Genomic DNA, 21182 nt, shown 5'->3' with positions numbered 1-21182 from the left:
CCATTCCAAAATAACCTTGGCCGAAATTTCCCATCAAATTTTCTCTCAAGTTTTTCTCTCTTTTCTTCTTCAAGTGTTGAGGAAGAAATATTCTTCTCCTTGAAAAATCCTTTTAATTTTCTAGTGCAAATTAAGAGGAGATTGACCAAGCAAGTGGTGGGCCTAATTTTTGAAGGAAGGGAAGCTTGTAGATCTTGTCATCCTTGAAGAGCCAAGTTGTTTACAACTTGGTTGGTGCCATTCATCAATCTCTTGAGATTGATAGGTAAATTCTAAAACACCCTATGTACAGAGCCGTACCTGTGATTCACAGGGCCTGAGACGATATGTAAAAAAAAATCTTGTTGTGATAAATAACCGTAAAGCTCAATTTGTAAATTAAAAATAACCAAACAAAATATATAAGGAAAATATAATTTACGACTTATATACTTATCTCTTTACGATTTTTTTCTTCGTGCGCCACAACATCAACATGGCTCTAACGTAATGCAATGTAATATGAACAATTATATTGGAAAAAGATTGAAATTGACAAAAATTGTAAGATATGTTGCTAAAATTGAAATTTATTAACATAAACTATCAAAATAACAAAATGATAAATATAAATGAATCAATATTGTTAAAATATATGTTTTTTTTAAATAATAAATATAATATTTTATTCAAGAAAATAGAAAATAAAAATATGTAAAATAGGTAACTATCACAAATTTTTTGTTTTATTTTTTGTAATGGGCTTAAATACATAAATTCAAGAAAAGAAACCAAATAATCGACAAGTAAGTATAAAAATTTAACACATGAATTGACACAAGATAAAATAATAAATATATTGGACAAACATTACTATTTTATGCATACAAAATTTTTTAAAAATTAATTAATGTGCCGTGTAGCGTTATTGTTTCGGCTCTACATAATTTGATTAAGTCCTAATGAACACAATCATCATATTTAATCATATTTTCAATAGGTCAATGTCTAATTTTTTTTAAATGTCCAATGTACATATTATTTGGGTGCATGCCTCAACAACATGAGACCAATGATTTTGTTTTGGGCCCTGTGAGGGCTGGGCCTGAGGCGATGGCCTCTCTCGCCTCACAGTAGGTACGGCCCTGCCTATGTATGACATTATGTGTTTTATTGTATTTGCTACACACATATCATGGTGGCCGAAATTTCTTGATGAAAAATTTGATTTTTTAAACTTTCGTTGCGTTTCCGGTCACCGTAACCGATCCCCTTTCAATAGCACCCTTCATAGGTGCTATCTTCACAAAAACGTGATCACCTACAGCAAACACAAGATCTCTCCTCCATTTGTCAGCATAACTCTTTTGGTGACTCTGAGCGGTCTTTATCCTGTCTCGGATCTTCACCACCACATCTGCGGTCTGCTGAACAATCTCTGGACCTAGTTATGATCTCTCACCGACTTCATCCCAATGAATCGGTGATCCACACTTCCTTCCATACAGTGTCTCGTAGGGAGCCATACCTATAGATGATTGGAAACTGTTGTTGTAGGTAAACTCCACTAGAGGTAGCTTTGATTCTCAATTTCAATGGAAACCGATCACGCAAGCTCTCAACAAATCCTCAAAAATTTGAATCACTCGCTCAGACTGGCCATCTGTCTGAGGGTGAAATGATATATTGAATAGCAACTTCGTCCCCATGGCTGCATGTAAACTCTTCCAGAAGGACGATGTGAATATCGGGTCCCTGTCAGACACAACAGAAACTGGGATCCCATGCAAACAGACTACCTCCATGATATAGAGCTCTGCATACTGAATCATGGAGAAAGTCCTCTTCACCGGTAAGAAATGTGCTGACTTAGTAAGTCGATCCATTATAACCCAAATGGCATTGGATCCTCTGACTGACCTCGGTAACCCAACAACGAAATCAATGGTGATATCTCTCATTTCCACTATGGAATAGGGAGCGGCTTAAGCATTCCTGCGGGCCTCTGATGCTCTTATTTCATTTGGTGACAAGTGAGGAACTCAAACACAAATCGACGGATGTCAGGCTTCATGCCTGGCCACCAATAAAGAATCTGCAAATCCTTGTACATCTTGGTAACTCTTGGATGGATAGAATACAGATATGTATCTGCCTCTGTCAAAGTATCTTCTCTGATCGAATCAACACTAGGCACCCACATCCTTCTTCTGTACTTCACAATACCATCGGACACTGTGTAGAGTACACTGCCCTTGGCTTCATCCTTCAGTCTCCATTTCTGTAACTGCTCATCCGAAGGCTGACCTCTACGAATTTGGTCTAGCAAAGAAGACTGGACTGTTAGATTAGACAGCTTAGGAGCCCTGCCCTTATGATATACGTCTAAACCAAACCTCTGATGTAACGCCCCAGATTCGATGACTGTCATTACTGTACCAAGACGAGTCTTTCCAGCGTACTGTACCAAGACGAGTCTTTCCAGCGTGCTTAAGTCCTCACTCGCATGCACCCAAGGAAACTTCTCAGGGGTCACCCATCCCAAAATTGCCCCATGTCAAGCACACTTAACTTTGGAGTTCTTATGTGATGAGCTACCGAAAAGAAGATGCACATTCTTGATATGAGTAGTACCAATCAAATCTTTTTTAAACCCTCTTCAACTGCACAGTCTCATACCTGAACAGTTTCGGAATCCCTCTCCTTCCGGTGTAAGATCGGTTCATTCAGGTTCCTTCCGCCTAGAAGCCTGCTAGGAGCCGCTCATTGTCCGTGCAACCTTGTGGCACCGGTGATCACACCCCGCCCTCTTTGGCCTCGGGCCTCACTAAATGTAACACTCGTGAATAAATTGCAAAATCAGTGCGGAAGCTTTGAAATATAATTTGGAGAAAAGGTGTAATTTTAAAAAAAATTGGGCCGCAAATAGGACATGCCACCTGCCACAAGCAACACATAAAACACATACAAAAGATTTCATATACATCATATACCATTTAATATAGTATCTACACATATTTCTAATTTCAAATACCAAAACAAGATTTACAATATATCCCAAAATAACCAAAACCATAACATAACAAAAATAGCATCCAATTAAAATCTCCAAATTTTGGCATATGCCTCTCTCTCGCTTCGACAACTCAGGGATGATTAGTCTTTCTTACCTGTGTCTGCATCACATGAACATAACTGGAATGAGTATAAAACTCAGCAAATGGAATCAATACTAACAATATACATATATATCATTTTATTGTAAAACATAAAATGGATAGCCTCAATTTCATTTTGTTGAAAACATTATCCATCTCATTTCATAAATGTCGAATGATCATTAATATCATCCATGAAGAATCATAATACAATGATACATAGAGATTATATTCTTTGCATTGATTAACTTAAGAATTGATAGTTCTTATAAGATAGTTCATTCATTTCTAACACTCTTCGTAAAAATATGTATGGTATCGATATATATCATTTTATACCAAAAATATGTATTTTTTAATTTGTATATATTATTTCTGTATTTCTTTATTCGGTATATACCAAAAATTTCAAATTTCATACCGTTATCATACCGAAAATTCCGATATCGGTTTCATACCGTACCGAAAATTTCGGTATATCAAAAATTTGGATAAATTCGGTATTTTCCATATGATAATCTCGGTATACCGAAAATTCGGGATGAAAATTTTTATATCATGCTAATGGATTACAATTGCCCCTCATTCACATGTAACATGATATTTTCATCTTAGTTTTATTCAAAAGAAATTTAATACCTACAATAAAATTTTATGAATCAATTCGATTTATTAATAATTACAATCTAAATACATAATAATTATTATTTTATATATGTATCGTTTGTGTGTCGTTGACTAATTAATATATGTATATACATAGAAGGAAAAATAGTTTTTCAATATTATTATATTATTGTAATGGGAAATAAAATATACGAAAAGACGGTTATAAAGACACCCATCAACCTTCAGTGTCATAAAAACACAGTACCATGACTCTCGCGCAGTCTCTGCAACGCTACTGTCTCCCTGTCGCAGCTCATGAACTCGCTGGTAAGTCTGGATCGTACTTCCTCGGTGAAGTACTTGGAGTAGAAGACCTCCTTAAAGCCATCCCAAGTCAGTGTTTGCAGGTTCATTGACACAGATGCACTTTCCTACCACAGTCTGGCGTCTCATGTCAAAAGGAATGTGGCACATCTCACCCTGTCCGCATCCTGCAGCTCCATGAATGTAAAAATTATATCGATGGACTTAATCCATCCTTCATCTATCATCGGGTCAGTAGTCCCCGAGAACTCCTTCGGATCCATCCACCTAAACATCTCTTAGGCTGCCTCTAGTCTGTGCCTCGCCCCTATGTCTACTGCAGTCTGGTTCCCCGAAAACTGTGCGAAGAAATGAGTCATCCCTCCAAGCATCTGAGCCTGCATATCTGAGGGTGGACGAGGAGGAGTGGCCCTCTCCCCATCCTAAGCTTCTCGTCCTCACCTGCATCGATCAAGTCTAGTGAGTCTAAAGACTCAAAACGTATAAAATGAGAATACCAAGTAATACGTAATAAAACCACATGCATTTTAAAGTAAAGCATACATACTGAAACTTGAACATGTTAACGTAAACATAGACATGACATCGTCATAAAAATTTTCATAAACATACTTGCATCATACATACTTGAACATAAATAAATTTCATCATTTTGCGTAGAGATATGTTTCAAAGCAAGTGACCCATACATAAATGCGCCTTATAGGACTAAAACACGTTCACCGACTTCCAAACATGTTTATAATTGGTCATAAGATATTTAGCATACCTCAAAATCATAAAATATTTTTCCTTTTGCACGTCGAACATACGTACATGGTGTTGAGAGATTCGTTGGATCTCGTTTGGGGTCATTGCTGCACATACTAACATGTTTACATGCATTTAATTTTTCCATAGCTTAGACGTAATAGTCGTGCTCACCACATGAAATGACAAATTTCTTATGACATTCAAAATCACATGGAACTTGACATCGTTTAATTATCGTACTAAACATGACATCAACCCCTGAAATAAATCCTAAAGTGATGTGTGAAAATTTCCCAAAACATAGAAGACATGAGCCTAAATAGTGGTTTTAAAAAAAAAACATGTTCAAGCGCCTAGGCGCTGGGCCTTGCTGCACTGCCTAGCGCTGCCTAGCGCCTAGGTGCTAGGCTCTAGGGCCGTAGCCGTAGCCCTAGCACTGCGGCATCTCCAGGCAGTGCTGCAGCGCTCCGACATGCAAATGTCGGGCGATGCAGCGCTCCACAAGAGCGTTGCGGCTCTAGTTCTGCGTCTATTTGACCCTAAAGCTCAAATTTGATGCAAACTCTAAGCCATGCCCTATCGACTCGAACCGACACCTCAAGACTCATTCCAGGACTATATGGCAATGATTCAACTCACACCAATGCCCCGAAACAATGAAGCACGAAATGCAATGCAACACAACTCATGAATACGACATTTTGACACAAACACGATTCCTACGATTTCTAATGCAACCAAGTGCCTATCAACACGAAACATAGCACAAAAAAATCATATCAACCTCATACTCAATATACCTAAACACAACAGCGATCATCCGACGGTCCTCAACAAAGCCTGCAACAATTAAATTCAAGAACATATCAAGAAAGAATTTTCTTAAAATCGCAGTTTGAGCAATCCCACGAAACGATCATTAATCATTCGTTTCAAGTTCAAAAATTATGAATTTACTGTCAAATCGAAGGTATCAAAAAGTATTATGTTTTATATGTAGAAAGTTTTTCCAGAACATCGACCGAATTCTCACAGTAATCGAAATGACAGCAGACAAATTTTTAGATCTAAAAATTTTGATCCAAAAATCATTTCAAATGTTTTTGCTCAAACTTTGTCACAACATACATGGATTTTCACGCATAATAAACATCACAACACATAATATAACGAGATCGATGCAGAAACAATAGAATATACATGCTTTTTATCTTTAAAAATTCTGAAACGACGATACCGAAGCGGGGAAGGTGCGAGGTTTGATCCAAAACGATTTGTGGCTTGATTTCTTGCAACAAAATCGTGAATTGCTGAAAAAATTTGAAGTGCAAGGGGTGGCTGCTGCAAGTTCTAGGAACCCTACTTTTCTTTTGAAAAAATGAAATGGAAGCAATGAAATGTGTGTGTGTGTATGTTAACCATGAATGTGTGTGAGTGTGATAACGTGTGTGCATGTGTTTTAGGTAATTAGGGGATAAAGTTTTGCTTAATTAATGATTAACAACTAATTTAAATACTAACCCTCCTCTAACTATAATAAAATCTCTTAATTTGAAATAAAATGTACAAGTGATAAATCGTTAAAAGTTTAAAAATCATAAAATCACCTAATAATTAAATTAGGCTTTTAAAATGTTAAAAACTAAATAAATCATTTAAAATGTCATTTTCTTAACTTAAAATAAAATACCACATTTTAAAATTGTCAAAATCGTCGCAGTCTCTTTTTTCTCGATCCCGCATCAAATAATCGCCTGAAACATAAAACTCAAGAAATCATTTTAACGCTCCTCACATAAACATTAATAATTTAAATTAATACAAATTTATAAATCATGTACCGCTAAAAATCATTTTAAATTTTAAATAAATAATTTAACAAATAAATAAATGCATGAGTTTTACGTGTACTGATTTTGGGCTCTACAACATAATTACATACATCATTATACACTAATTTTCAATATTTACAACTCCTATTTTCAACACACAATTTCTTATTTTCGACACTTGTTAATATATATATATGGCAGGAAATTAAAACGCTCAAGAATTAGAGTCAAAATTTTTAGACTTCACCTTGTATGATTTTTTAGTAGTAATCCACGTACATGAATTGTTTTTACTAATTTAGTTATATCAAAGATAAATTAATGTCTTAATTTATTTTAAATTGAAAAATAAATATGAAAAATGATTGTTATAGGTGATAAATGATAAATTTATTAAAATATGAAAGAATAAACATTTTTGTCTCTATTAAATTATCAAGATAATAATTCTAAAAGGTTGATACTTTCTTATATAAATAATAATATAGATAGTACATATAAATAAAAATTAAAAGCCAATTTTTGGTAATAAAAAATTTTTGTGGACATTATTAATGTTTAATTTGTTTGATAAGTCGATAAGTTTCTTGTGAGATGATTTTACAGATCCTTATTCATGATACAAATCAACTCTACTCATATTTACAATAAAAATCAATATTTTTGACATAAAAGTAATATTTTTTTCATATGTAGCTCAAATAGAATATATATCTCATAAAATTGACTCTGAGATCGTTTAACAAGAATTTTTTTTTTCTGCTAGTAAGAGCACACACCATTATATTTGTTTTTTATTCTATTTTGAAAATACATAAATTCCGCAATTGTAATCATATAGGAAACATTATGAGATAATAGGTATTGATTAAAACTAGAGGTGGTCGGTACGGTATACCGTATTAACATTTTGGATACCGTATACCATACAAAAAATATTGTTATGAGAAAAATGATAACGTTACTTTACCGACTTTTCGGTATGGTATCGATAAAATACCGTTATACCGAAAATATAAAAAAAAAAATTCATTCTCTTGTAATATCAAAGCCAAGGATTACCAATACTAAACAAATCCCTCAAGACAGTCAAAGAGACCAAGAAAGATATACAAAACAAATCCATAAAGACAATAAATACCAACCGCAAAATGTGTCTGGAGATCCAAGACATCAATTAACACCAATAAACTTCAACAGCCACTACAACAAAAATGGCTTTCCACCGCGTGCATATGGGCTTTCCGCAGCGCGCATTGCACGCTGCACAGTTGCAAGCTGTTGAAAGTTCAAGATTATCTGCAGCGTACATTTGCACGCTGTTAATACTATTATTCATGGTGTGCATATATATGTCGTTAATATAACTATCCGCAGCGTGCAATGCACGCCGTTAATATTCATAGAACATCAAAAAATTAGCAACGGTTTTGTCATCGGCGACGATTTATAACCGAAGACGCCGTCGTTAATTTAGCGACGGTGTATAATCCGTCGCTAATTTAGCGATAGTCTGTAAATTTAGCAAAGGTTATAAAATCGTCGCTTTATTTCGCGACGGTTCAAAAACCGTCGCTTTATTTTAAGTAAAAATAAAAAAAAATTATTTTTATAATTTAATAAATTAAAAAAAAACTATATAACTTAATAATTTTTTTTTTTAAAAAAAACTATAATACAACTATGATAACTAACACTTAAAAAATTAACTAAAAATTGAAAGAAAAAACGTACTTAAATCGAAACTAAAATCGTATAAGAGAGAAAAATTGCAAGTGTTGTAAAGTGGTGTGGAGGAAAATGGAATGGAAATCGGATATTTATAGATAATTTGTGACTATTAGCGACGGTTGTCAATTAAACCGTCGCTATTGGCGACGGTTAAAATTGAACCGTCGCACATAGCGACGATTTTTATAAAATTGTCACTGATTTATGGCTATTAGCGACGGTTTAAGAGAACCGTCACTAAAAGCGAGGTGTGTTTATTAAACCGTCGCTAATTATAGCGACGGTTGTCTAAACCGTCGCAACCTTTAAATTAGCGACGGTTTCACCAAAACCGTTGCTAATTTAAAAACTCGAACCCATTTTCCTCGGCGTGCTAATGATTTGCATGCCGTGAATAAGACTATTGACGGCGTGCAATTAATGTATGCCGTTAATGTTTAAACACGATTTTTTTAAAAAAACGATTTATTTTTAATAGCGGAGATAAACATGCACGTTGTTAATAATACTATTAACGGCGTGCCTTTATTGTGCCCTGCGAAAATTGCGTAGGTTATTAACAACCCATATATAACTGCACGCTATCGTTTATATAATTTATTAACAGCACACATAAATACATGCTGCGGATATTACTATCCGCAGCGTGCTTGAATAAACGCCGTTAATAGTATCAAGTGCAACACTATTAACAGCGCACATGTGGGTGCACGCCGTGAAAAGTAGTATTCGCCACATGCTTTTAATGCACGCTGTTGATGACGTGCTGTGGAAAATCATTTTTCTTGTAGTGAGCAATATGTGCGACTTCTTCTCCGCTATATATGCAACAATGTCTGAGGTCCTGTGATTTCTGGGCCTATCAGCTTTTCAACAAGTCGAGGCTCAGCATCCATTCATCTAGCTAGCTGTAAGGTTAGGCTACAGATATAAGATTTCTCAACAGTTTAAATTCTCAAATATAAGTCGAGTTGCTTCACTAAACTTTGATTTGGACTATTTCAATATGATGAGTTTAGACAGAAGTTAAATTTTTTTTATTTTAGTATGGTATCGATATATATCATTTTACACCAAAAATATGTATTTTTTAACTTATATTTTTAAATTTGTATATATTATTTCTGTATTTCTATATTCGGTATATACCAAAAATTTCAAATTCCATACCGTTATCATACCGAAAATTCCGATATCGGTTTCATACCGTACCGAAAATTTCGGTATATCAAAAATTTGGATAAAGTCGGTATTTTCGATATGATAATCTCGGTATACCGAAAATTCGGGATGAAAATTTTTATATCATGCTAATGGATTACAATTGCCCATCATTCACATGTAACATGATATTTTCATCTTACCTTTATTCAAAAGAAATTTAATACTTACAATAAAATTTTATGAATCAATTCGATTTATTAATAATTACAATCTAAATACATAATAATAATTATTTTATATATGTATCGTTTATGTGTCATTCTCTAATCTCATCTCTAAAATAAGGATGAACCACACGGAGGCGATCTCAAACATCAAAATAAAATATTGTCAAAAGAAAGAAGACACATCGTCTTCGAAGTGGGATAGAGATAATGAGCTCTGTGAGCTACTGTCTCTTACATCCCGAATCTAGTAGTTCAATTTGTTACTTGTTTGAATTGAGTTGCATGGATTTGGATACGCATAAAAAACCACAAAAGAGGTAGCTTTTTGTAGTGCTAGCAAGAATGCAAGTGAATGAATCCCATCCCCATTCTTCGTAGTATACCTGACAAATCGAGAGGTGTAGCAGCCCTTTGAGGCATTTGATCGAATAGCTGAACTAGAGTTAGGAACGAAGGAAGTACTCTCTTTACTAGACCGTTGCATATGGACTCGACTCGCACTAGTGACGCTGTGCTATGCACATATCCGAAAGCGTTGACTAATTAATATATGTATATACATAGAAGGAAAAATAGTTTTTCAATATTATTATATTATTGTAATGCGAAATAAAATATATGAAAAGACGGTTATAAACAAGGTTCTAAAAAGCGTGAAGCGTCCCGAAGCGTGAATGTCGAGCTCCAAGTTTTTCAAACTTAAAAAAAATTAGCACGAGTTTAAGTGTGAAAAATGTTTTTTATCTTTATAGTATAATGTAATTATCTCAAATTAATAAATAAATAAAATAATAAATAAATGAGATAAAATTAAGTTTGATTAATTGATTCTCGTCATTTCAATCTCAATTATAATTTAAACTGTCATAAATTTTTTTTAATTCGAATAAATTTGAAATGGGTTCTTCTTCAGATGACGAGGGGGAGGAGTATTTGTTCAAGATCGTGATATTCGGGGAGTCGGCAGTCGGGAAATCGAATTTACTGTCGCGGTACGCCAGGAATGAGTTCAACATGCATTCTAAAGCTACGATCGGTGTCGAGTTTCAAACCCAGACGCTTGAGATCGATGGCTTGGAATTGAAGGCTCAGATTTGGGACACCGCCGGTGAGGAGAGGTTCCGGGCCGTCACTTCGGCCTACTACGGCGGAGCGTTTGGGACGCTTGTGGTGTATGATATCAGCAGGAGGACGACTTTTGATAGTATCACTAGGTGGCTGGATGAGCTCAAGAGTATGTTTCTCTTCGCCTTTTCTTTTTAATTGTTTTAGGCAATTTTGATTGATTAAGTTCGTGGTGAATTTGACATCTAAAGGGAAAATTTCACCGAAATTTTAGGTTTTGAAGTTGTAGGAATTGAAAATGGCATTCGGAATTTGACTAGTTTTGGACTAGGAAGAAGTTTTGGTTCCGACAAAATTCGAGTAAACTCGGTGAATTTAGAGCTAAATCCCGAATGAGGCCTAGATATGATAAATAATAATATATATATATTTTTTAAAAAGAACAATTACTGTTACCCCTTATCGATTTACTAAATGGGTGGATTTTTGTGAAATCTGGTTTCTAAAATAAGGGGATATATTTACAGCGTTTGATATTAAAATTAAATTTCACTTGATTTTATATCCTTAGGATGATTGATGATGAGTTTCGATTCGATTTGTTAAGAGTAAAAAGGTTTTATTTACTAAAACTCTCATAAATGTAGGATTTGAGGAACTTTACTGGAAACCTGAAATTCAATATCATTTCCCTTTGTCACTGGCACCAAGATCCAAATCCAATCATCGTTCAGATTGATTAAACATTGTCCACGGGATGATATGAGGTACAGATGTTATCGATTTTCTGTACCTTGTGCTTTGCTAGTTGTGTCTTGATGGGTTTATTTAGGTTAAAATGATCAAAATATAATTTTGTAGCATGATCGTGGTGGACCGGGAATCAAAAGATTTGCCTTTTACTAAATGGGTCATTTCTATGTTATTGAAATCAAAAAAGAGAGGTGTAATTATGTTTGGATCTGAATAATAATTTACTAATTGGCATAATATTTTATATGTTCACTCTCTGTTTGTTCCAATTTGAATGAAACTACTTTTAAGCACAACCTTGGCATACATTCTATGGATTTGTTGGTGATTATTATACATTTTACAGGTGGACATATATAGTTTGTGTGATATTTATGTAATCTCCTGTATCTTGTTGATCTCCAAGATTTTAAATGGCATAATATAAATGTGTGAGATTGTAATGGTAACAGAGTTGGCAACCATATCTCTCATGTGATTACATTTCTGTCGTTATTTCTAAATGTGTGATGTGGATTGATTTTTATTTGCATGTGGCATGAGTGATTTTTAGGTCAAATGAATTTATTGATTGGATTCTGCTGCGTTACGATTTTTTGATTATTTGATACTTTACAGTTTCCATTTTCTATTACAATAGTAGAAGAATATGACATGATGGGTTAAAGACGGATAAAGCATAAAATATATTTTATTTATGTTATATATGTGATGTGTCACGTGTGCCCGCTTACCAGTTATCACAACAGTGTCTCTATACAATGTGTGGCATGTCTTTTGTTGTGCAAATACTAGTTATCAGTTATCACAGCACAGTGTTCCTATACCATTCAATGAAATATCCTTTTCTTGTTTGCCTTCCGCATTTTATTGCGCAAGATTAAGGGAAAAATTTAACGTAAATGTAAAAAATGTTTCTATTGTTGAAATCAACATTCGTGTCAAGTTGACTAAAAGGGAGAGATTTCTAATTAATCTTATCCCAAATTCAATGAACTCGCCTCCTCTGATTTCTAATCTAGCTTCTTCGATTGTTGTGAGGTCAGCCTCATTTTTTAATGAATGTCTCATGAGCACTGTTTATATTTTGAAAGAGGCCTAATACTGGCCTACAGATAAAATGATGGGCAACTTAGGTTTCAGTACCCCTTTTTTATTAAATTTGGTTTTACTACCTAATTCCCCAAAATACCCCTCATCCTCAATTTTAAATAATTGATTTTTCTTTTTAAATAATGGCCCATCATGCTTCCGTAAAATAAAATTAAATCTTTTACCTCTTTGACCGGACTACCACCGGGTTATATCCACCGTATTTTACAGACTGCTCCTCACAGCCCAACCACGCGATCGCAACCGATGGTTACCGACGCAGATTCCTTCAGCGGCACTTGGCACAACCTAATTCGTTTTTTACCTTAGAGTGTACAATAAAAGATAAAATTTTGAAAATAATACATGAGAGGGGCTAAGAGCAAAGATCTCTTTATTCAAACACAAACATTTATTATTACATTGAAACCTCCTGTAGAAGAGGAGAAACTTGTTTAGCTACTTATAGTAGCCGAACTCACAACACATATAAACTTTGAAAAATATTACAACTTATTTTGAAGAAAAATGAAGAGGTTGAGTAATGTCTTCATCTTCCTTGTGCTTCTTTATTTATAGAAGGCTCCTTCGGATTTGAAACTTGGGATTCCAAATTTTAATAAGCCTTTACAGTTTGCCTTGGGACCTTGTAGTGGTTGAGTGGTCCTTTAAGATTGTCCCTCCACTTTCTTGAAATGTCTTTTTCTAGAGTGTCGATCTAGAAATCAACTTCTAATATTCTTTTATCTCTCCGCAATACCAGTAGAGATGAGTTTGTAAGAGATATGCTGTAATCTCATTTCTTTTTTTTTGGAAATGTTGGATTAGCCATCTAAGAGCTTCCACCTGATCTCTCTTATACTTGATTCTTCTCTTTAAAACCTTTAGATATGTTAAATACATTTTTTTAGGTTTCTTTCTGGTGTGGTTTACTGGTTCTCCTTTACCCTTATTTATAGTATGAATTCTGGGTCCAGTTTTCTTGTCCGTTTATCAGATTGCCTTTATCTTTAAAGATAAGGAATCCAATGTTCTTTGTCATTTTCCATCTATTATTGGTGGTCCTGTTTTCTTTAGTGGATTTGGTCACATGTCTACTTTAGCTTTGTCGAGTAATCTTTGGCTTTTTGTATCCTCTAGGAAAATGTGATTGTGGTCCTTCCCCACTTGTCCTTGTTTCGGTAAATGTTTCCAATCAGATCTCGGTTCGAAACCTTTACCAAACTCCGGTTCTTTCTGATTCTGGCATTCAGGGCAGATGTTTTCTGACCATCTTCCTACATGTGCCATATTGCAGAATTTTCGGCGAGTTTTTTTACTTGCCGGTATCTTGCTGTTCCACAGAAGATTTCTTTTCTTTTCAAATATTTCTTCTGCAAAACTGGTGGTTTTTCCTGTCATTGTATTTAATAGGAACGATCCATTTAAATTTTTTTTGATAAAACTTAAATGGAAACTTGACTTTATCCATCTCAGTAAGACAAACCCATAAACCCCATGCTCCTGGTTGAAATATCGTCTTCAGTTATTGAAACTACAGGGGTGTTTCTTCTGTCGGAGGGTCTTTGATAAATTTCTGAATATTTGTATCTGGCCTCCTTAACTTGATGAGCCTTTCCCTGCTGGTTCTGGTACTGCACTGAAAAAGTATAGCTCCAAAACATCTCCTCTGGACAAATAATCGTTGTTCGCCCAAGCTTCATGAACAACTTCCTGAATCCATTTAGGTAGTCCTGAAATTTCCGGAAAGCTGGGTGATGTGGTATAAACTGAGGCAAGAGCCCCGAATTCATACCAGGCTTTGACCTCCTTGAGATATGAATTAGGTTTCATCCATACCCTAGGATATTTTCCTGAAACATCAACCCTATTGGTACCTGAGTTAATGCCAACTCTTGTTTTTAATTTCTCCCAGTTCTGTTGGTAAACCTGAAATGGAGAAACTGCAAGAATATTTTCATGAGATTTTATTATCACAATATCAAGGTTGTAAATGGCGGGAGGCGGTGGCGGGGCGGTCGCTGACCGCCTACCGCCTAGACGGTGCCTAGGCGGTTGAATTTTTTTAAATATTTTTTTATAGATAATCATGCAATATAATCATTTTTATGTAAAATGTACAATTAAATAATGTTTAAGCACAAAATATAATATCATCTAGATAATGTGCAATTAATAAAGATTCATCATCATATGAACGTTATTATGCTAACGAAGTAATATAATTTTTTTTACCAAAAAACTAAGTTCAAATTTTCAAAGTTTCAATCAATTATCCATCATTAGAACAAGCAGTAGACTAAACATAACTAATCTTCCAAATCATCCACATATGCACCATCTACTACATCCATGATCCTCTCATCATCGGACTCAAAATCAACATTTTCTTCATTCTCCTCCTCCAATGTTTCTAAATCTTCATTAAGTTCTCTAATGGGGATGTTCCTTGCACTCCTCCTTGGATGTAGCACTTCATCCGCTCCCGAGGCCTCCGCTACCATTCTCCAAGTAAGTCTTGAACCCGGCTCGACCTCATCTTCATCACCATCATCGACAAGCCAACCTTGAGCTTCACTAGCTTGAGAGGATAGAAGCAAATCTCCACCCATTTCTCTATTACTCTTCTTCTTCAAAAGATTAGCATTGAGTTTGACATATACAAGATCATTCAATCTTGATGTCTCAAGCCTATTCCTCTTCTTAGTATGTATCTAAAAATTTAAAACCATTGTTAAAAAAAAATGATAGATAACATAATTTATGAATTAGTTCTCAATGTTTACCCCTTCAAATTGACTCCAATTTCTTTTCACACCCCGATGAACTACTTGTCAAAGAGAGAAATCTCATTGCCATTTTTTGTAAGTTTGGAGTGTCACCACCGTAATTGGGGACCACCATCCAACTTAAAAAAGCAAAGAGGAAAAAAATAATTAAACCAATGATGGGTAAAAAAAATACATGTACTGACTTGAATAAAAATAAAGGAAAAAAGATTACTCGGGTCAAAGTCATCGTACACATCCACCTTCTCATATGCCGCGACCGCCATTTTTCTTCCAAAGTTTCAAGATTTACTCTTATATTTCAGCAATTCATCATTAGCAATGGTAGATTGCAGTGGCAAAAATTATATCAACACAATTCAAAAACTCATTCATGACATTGGTGTCATTTGATATGCTTGAATCTTTGAAGTAAAAAAACGGATTCAATAAATAAGCGGCATAATGCAAGGGACTATCAAGTCTACCCTTAGACTTCTCATCAATAATCTTCAAAATAGGAATGACATTTTCCTCTTTTTTGAAAGGCTTTTTAATGTCTTCTTTGGCTTGTTTAAGAGCTCCCAATAAGAATGCCATGGAAGGCTTCTTATCACCGTCAATGTCTTCTTTGGCTTGTTTAAGAGCTCCCAATAAGAATGCCATGGAAGGCTTCTTATCACCGTCAACAAGACGTAAAACTTTCACTAAAGGGGTGAAAACATTCAAAGTTAAAGAAACACCATTCCAAAAAGATATACTTATTACCATGGCTTTCGCCGCTTTCCCCTTCACACTAGTCCTTAACTTTGTTTTGCTCCATTCATCGGATGTAAACATGAGTCTCAATTGATCTTTCTTGTCTTTGAGACTTTCCAAAGTCAAAAATGAAGTAGCAAATCTAGTCACCTCGGGCCTCACAATATCACTCTTCTTGGTATATTTACTCATAAAAGCCAAAGTTCTATGATGTGCATAGATGAATATAGTCAAGGCCTTTGCTTTCTCAAGTATTCCACTAAACTTGAGAAGTTTTCCAATTGCTTCAAGCATGAGGTTGATTGTATGAGTCGCACAAGAGTTCCAAAAAATTTGAGGTTGTGTAACCTTCAATAAATCCGCCGCCGCCATATTGTTTGTGGCGTTGTCCGTCACTACTTGAACAACATGTTGCGGGCCAATCTCAATGATATATTTTTCAACAAACTCAAATATATAAACCCCGGTGTGTGCCTCCATGGATTCTTCGATAGAACCCAGGAATGAAGTGCCTAGTTGCAATTAACACATATATTCATAATGCTTCTCCTCTTGCGATCGGTCCGTGCGTCGGTCATTATGGAACATCCATTTTTCATCTACTCTTCTTCATGTTTTTTTAGAGAAAATTTGGTCCTCTCCACTTCTTGTTTCAAAAATGGCTCTCTTAAAAGATATTGACTTGGAGGTTTGTAGCCCGGACCGAATTGGCCAATCGCCTCTACAAGTTGTCTAAAACTTTGATTGTCAATTGAATGAAAAGGAATCCCCGTCAACATACTCATGCACATCATTTGTAAACTTTAACTTCAAGGCATCATTTATGTTTTGTTGTCTTGCCTTTGTTCAATCGATTGCGGATGTCCACTTATCAATAAGACCGAGATTCTTTGGCTTTTTTTTTGAATTATCTCCCATCACTTGACATTCACCATCCTCTTCATCAACACATATGTTTATCTCCGCCCTTTCTTCTTTTAATTCTTCCACCCTCAAGATAGTCTCTCACTCTTTTTTTGTCCTCATCGAATGCTTTAGGACATGCTTCAACTTGTCCTACAATACCCGCAATATGATGCTTCATCCTATAAACTCCTCCTTTAATAAGTCTTTTACACAACTTGCATGTGATCCAATCCCTTTTCTCTTTATTATACAACACCCCATATTCCCAAGCAATATCATTAGACTTTGGCTTAAATTCCAACTCCGGTTGTTTAACTTTTTACACCATTAATCTTCAACAATAAATCAATAATAAAATAATAAATTAATAATAGTAAAAAAATTGATTTTTGAAATAACAAAATCTGAAATCTTATAAAAAAGTATGATAAATAATAAATATGCAATGCCTAACCTAAAATATAAATATTCTGACTTCTGGCGGCGGCGGCTGGCGGGCGGCGGCGGGCAGTGGCAGATTGTGTGTGGACTGTGGTGGTTGAGAGTTGAGAGTTGTAGTGAAAACATTAAATAAAATAAAGAAAAAGGTGTGTTAGGGTTTTAATATTTAAAATTAGTTGACTTTGACTTGGTTTTTAAAATTGTTGACTAAGTTTTAAAAATTGTTGACTAGGTTTTTAAAATTGTTGACTACTGTCTTGCCCGTATGCTCGCCGCCTCGGCCGCCTGCTCGCCGCCTCGACACCCCTCGACCCGCCTCGACAGCCGCCTCATGCATAGGCGGTGCGGTCGAGGGCCGCCTACCGTCAAGGCGGCCGCCTCGACCGCCATTTAGAACACCGCACAATATCAAAAATATAATTCTGACATAGAGCTTGTCATCTTAATAATCTGGCTTTCTCAGGTTTAGATTCATTCTATTCCTTAAGAAAGCTTTCACCTATGTGTTATCAACTTTCAAAGTAAATTTCTTTGCAAGTAAGAATAATGGCCATTTTTCAACAACTCTCTTTACTGCATAAAATTCTTTTTCGTTGATATGCCATCTTATGGCTTCTGCATCTGAGAATAAACCACTACAATACCTGCATGGTTGTTCTCCATCTGGTGAGAGCTTTGTTAAAACTGCAGTCCACCAATGATCACTGGCATTGGTATATAATACCGTATCATCTTCATCTTGAGGAATAGCCATTTTAGGAAGATTTTTACAAATCTCCTTTAAATAGACAAGTCTTTCTGTGTGTTCTTTTGTCCATATAAATCTTGCATCTTTTTTCAATAATGGACTAATCACTTTCCTGTGTTTTGCTAGGTTTTTAATAAACATCCCAGTAAAATTAACAACTTCTAAAAAACTTTGAATTTGTTTCTTTTCTTTTAACTCGTTTGGAAAATTTTGCACTTTTTCTACAATATGGTCTTGCAAAATTATTCCAGACTCATCGATTTCTATTCATAGAAATTCGATCTTTGTTGTAGCAATGACTGCTTTCTTTTCAGATAAAACCAGTCTTTTTTTGCAAACATTAGAGAAAATTTCTAAATGTTTGACATGTTCTTCCATATTTTTAGATGCTATTAAAACATCATCGATATAGACAAACATAAATTTAAAATAATCTTTAAAAAGATTATCCATTTTTCTTTGAAATATCTGAGGTGAATTAGCCAATCACATGGGTAATACCTCCCAAATATAATGTCCTTGAGGTGTGGAGAAAGCTGTGAAATTATTGCTTTCTTCGATACAGTCAAACTTAGAGAATATATTGGCATTGCGAATGCAACTAATCAAGTGTTTTCTACTAGGTATAAAATACCCATAAAACTCCAGAATTTTATTAATTTCTTGATAATTAATAACCAATCTGGGTTTTCCTCATTTTATTTCACCATGATTTCTTACCAGAAATCCTAGAATACTATATGGTCACATTCCTGCTTTGATTAAACCAATGTCCAAATGTTCCTTGATTATTATCTGCATCTCCCTTTGATCAATGATATTCATTGGGATAGGTTTACAACGGACAAATTCATACTCTTTGCCTTCCTTAATTTTAAGGCAAGCTTTGAGTTGATTTCTGTCCCACCATGCCAAAGGATCTTTATTTTAGTTTTCTTTGAACCTTTTCTTGACATCTTCCAATGATACCTTAGATTCAAACTCTACTTCATTTTTATGTAGAGTTATCTTAAGGCATTCTATATCTTCTGGTTGGAGTTCTTTATCTGCTCTTAACTGGAGCATTGTTTCTCCAAACCGTAAGAATCATTACTGGAATTCCTTGAATATGAACTTCCAATTCTCCGATTTGATCCATTCCTTGGTAAGTTCCTATCATTGGTTGTTCCAAATAGTATATTGTATTACAAAGAAATTGATTCATTTTTTTAGTAATATCAAATACTATTTCTATTTCCTTCCACCCTTCTGGGCATCTAAGCTTTCCTATTGTAGAAAAACTTTTTAGCTCATGTTGGGTTTCTTGGACAGACGTTTTTCCCCACCTGTGACTAGTAATTCTATCTCCTTGAAAAGATAGTCTTCTTGATTCCAATCTAAGACTTTGATTCCTTTGTAGAATCGGTTTGTCTTGTATTTGGATATCTGTTTCCTGTATTAAAGAAAACTCAACTCTTTTTGGATAAATTGCCTGGACAACTTTTCCGAATATCTCATGGATTTCAATAAACTCGTTTTTAATAAACAATTCTGAATGATGTGTATTAGATAGAGCGTATGAAATCTGATAGGTAATAGAATATGGCTTATTACCTTCTTTAATCAGCCTTTTTTCCTTGAAATTTTGATGTAATGTCAAGGCTCGGCTGAAATCTCGATCTGTCAGGTTGTAGGCTATCCTTGGATAGATTACCCCTACAATCTTTCCTGCACAGAGATTTCCTGAGATTGTTCCCAGTACTGAGTCTTGTAGATTCCATATTCTTTTATCGCATATAGCAATATCAATAGGTGAATCTATCCCTTCTTTGAAAGTAGCCTTTATCATAATCTGGATTGCTCCGATATGAATCCATGACATAGTTCGTGCTACTTTTATATTGAGCTTTTGTAATTCCTTTTTAATTTCTTCGGAAAGAATTAACTGCATCTCCATTCTATTTCCTTTAAGTTCCATCGGGATTGCCATTTCCCTTCTAGAAACTTTATTGATTAGATGATGCTTTCTGTTTTTTAGGCCAAGACTTCCTAAGAACTTTTCTACCGGTCATGCAGAGAATCCTTGATATCTCTGTAGACTAAGATTTTCTTTCATGATCATTTGGACCATATCATGAGATATTGTTGTCTGGATAAAAACCCAGACAAATCTTCATGTGTTTCTTGTCGAAACACTTCGTTCTCAGTCAGATTCCGATTCAGTTTCATCTGATTCTCCTTGACTCAGAACTTTTCTTCTTCATATATATTCTCATCTCAGGCAATGTCCTCAAATTGGTATACTTGAATAAGATCTTGGTAATAAACTGTTTCTTCAATATCGGGGGTAGGATCGAAGCGTTTAATACCTCTTTTTTCATTTTCCGGACAGTTTGTCGATATGTGACCTCTTGCTCCACCTGTCCAGTAATTACAATCTTTAAAACTTTCATTGGCTCGAGTATGAGCTCTTCTGAAAGTTTTTTTGGTTGGTGTTCTTCCTGAGCTTCGAGATGTACTCGAGATGCTTGGGATGATATCCTACTCCTTGATGGTCCACTTCTGTAGAACCCGTGACTTAGACTACGTATAAGCCATGCATAATTCTAGTATTTAAATTTTAAAAAAATGATTTTATTGCATGAGTATTTAAATGCTTTTCCTTAAGTTAATTATTTTATGCAGTATTTTGATTTTTATCGTTTCAGTTAATTCAGTGAGGCCGGACTGGAGTTGGAGTTTTGAGATGAAATTTAAGATTCAGAAAACATTTCCAGAATTTATAGCAGTTAGCAAGTAAGTTACTTTAAGTTAAAAAAGGAGGTTTGAGGATTTATTTTAACTACTTGAGGTGAGTAGGAAATAAGTTCATTTAAGTTCCAATAATTAAGGGA

The 21182-nt window shown here is 34.9% G+C and overlaps 1 pseudogene; it reads left to right on the top strand.

Annotated features, from left to right (window-relative positions):
• Window positions 1–10611: 10611 nt before the first annotated feature.
• LOC140833072 (ras-related protein RABA5e-like) overlaps window positions 10612–21182 on the top strand; it is a 30410-nt pseudogene continuing 19839 nt past the window's right edge.

Source organism: Primulina eburnea, chromosome 5, assembly GCF_022965805.1.
Source record: "Primulina eburnea isolate SZY01 chromosome 5, ASM2296580v1, whole genome shotgun sequence".
NCBI classification, from domain to species: domain Eukaryota; kingdom Viridiplantae; phylum Streptophyta; class Magnoliopsida; order Lamiales; family Gesneriaceae; genus Primulina; species Primulina eburnea.
Note: the sequence above shows the minus strand (reverse complement) of the source record. Positions and strands in the feature narration are given on the sequence as shown.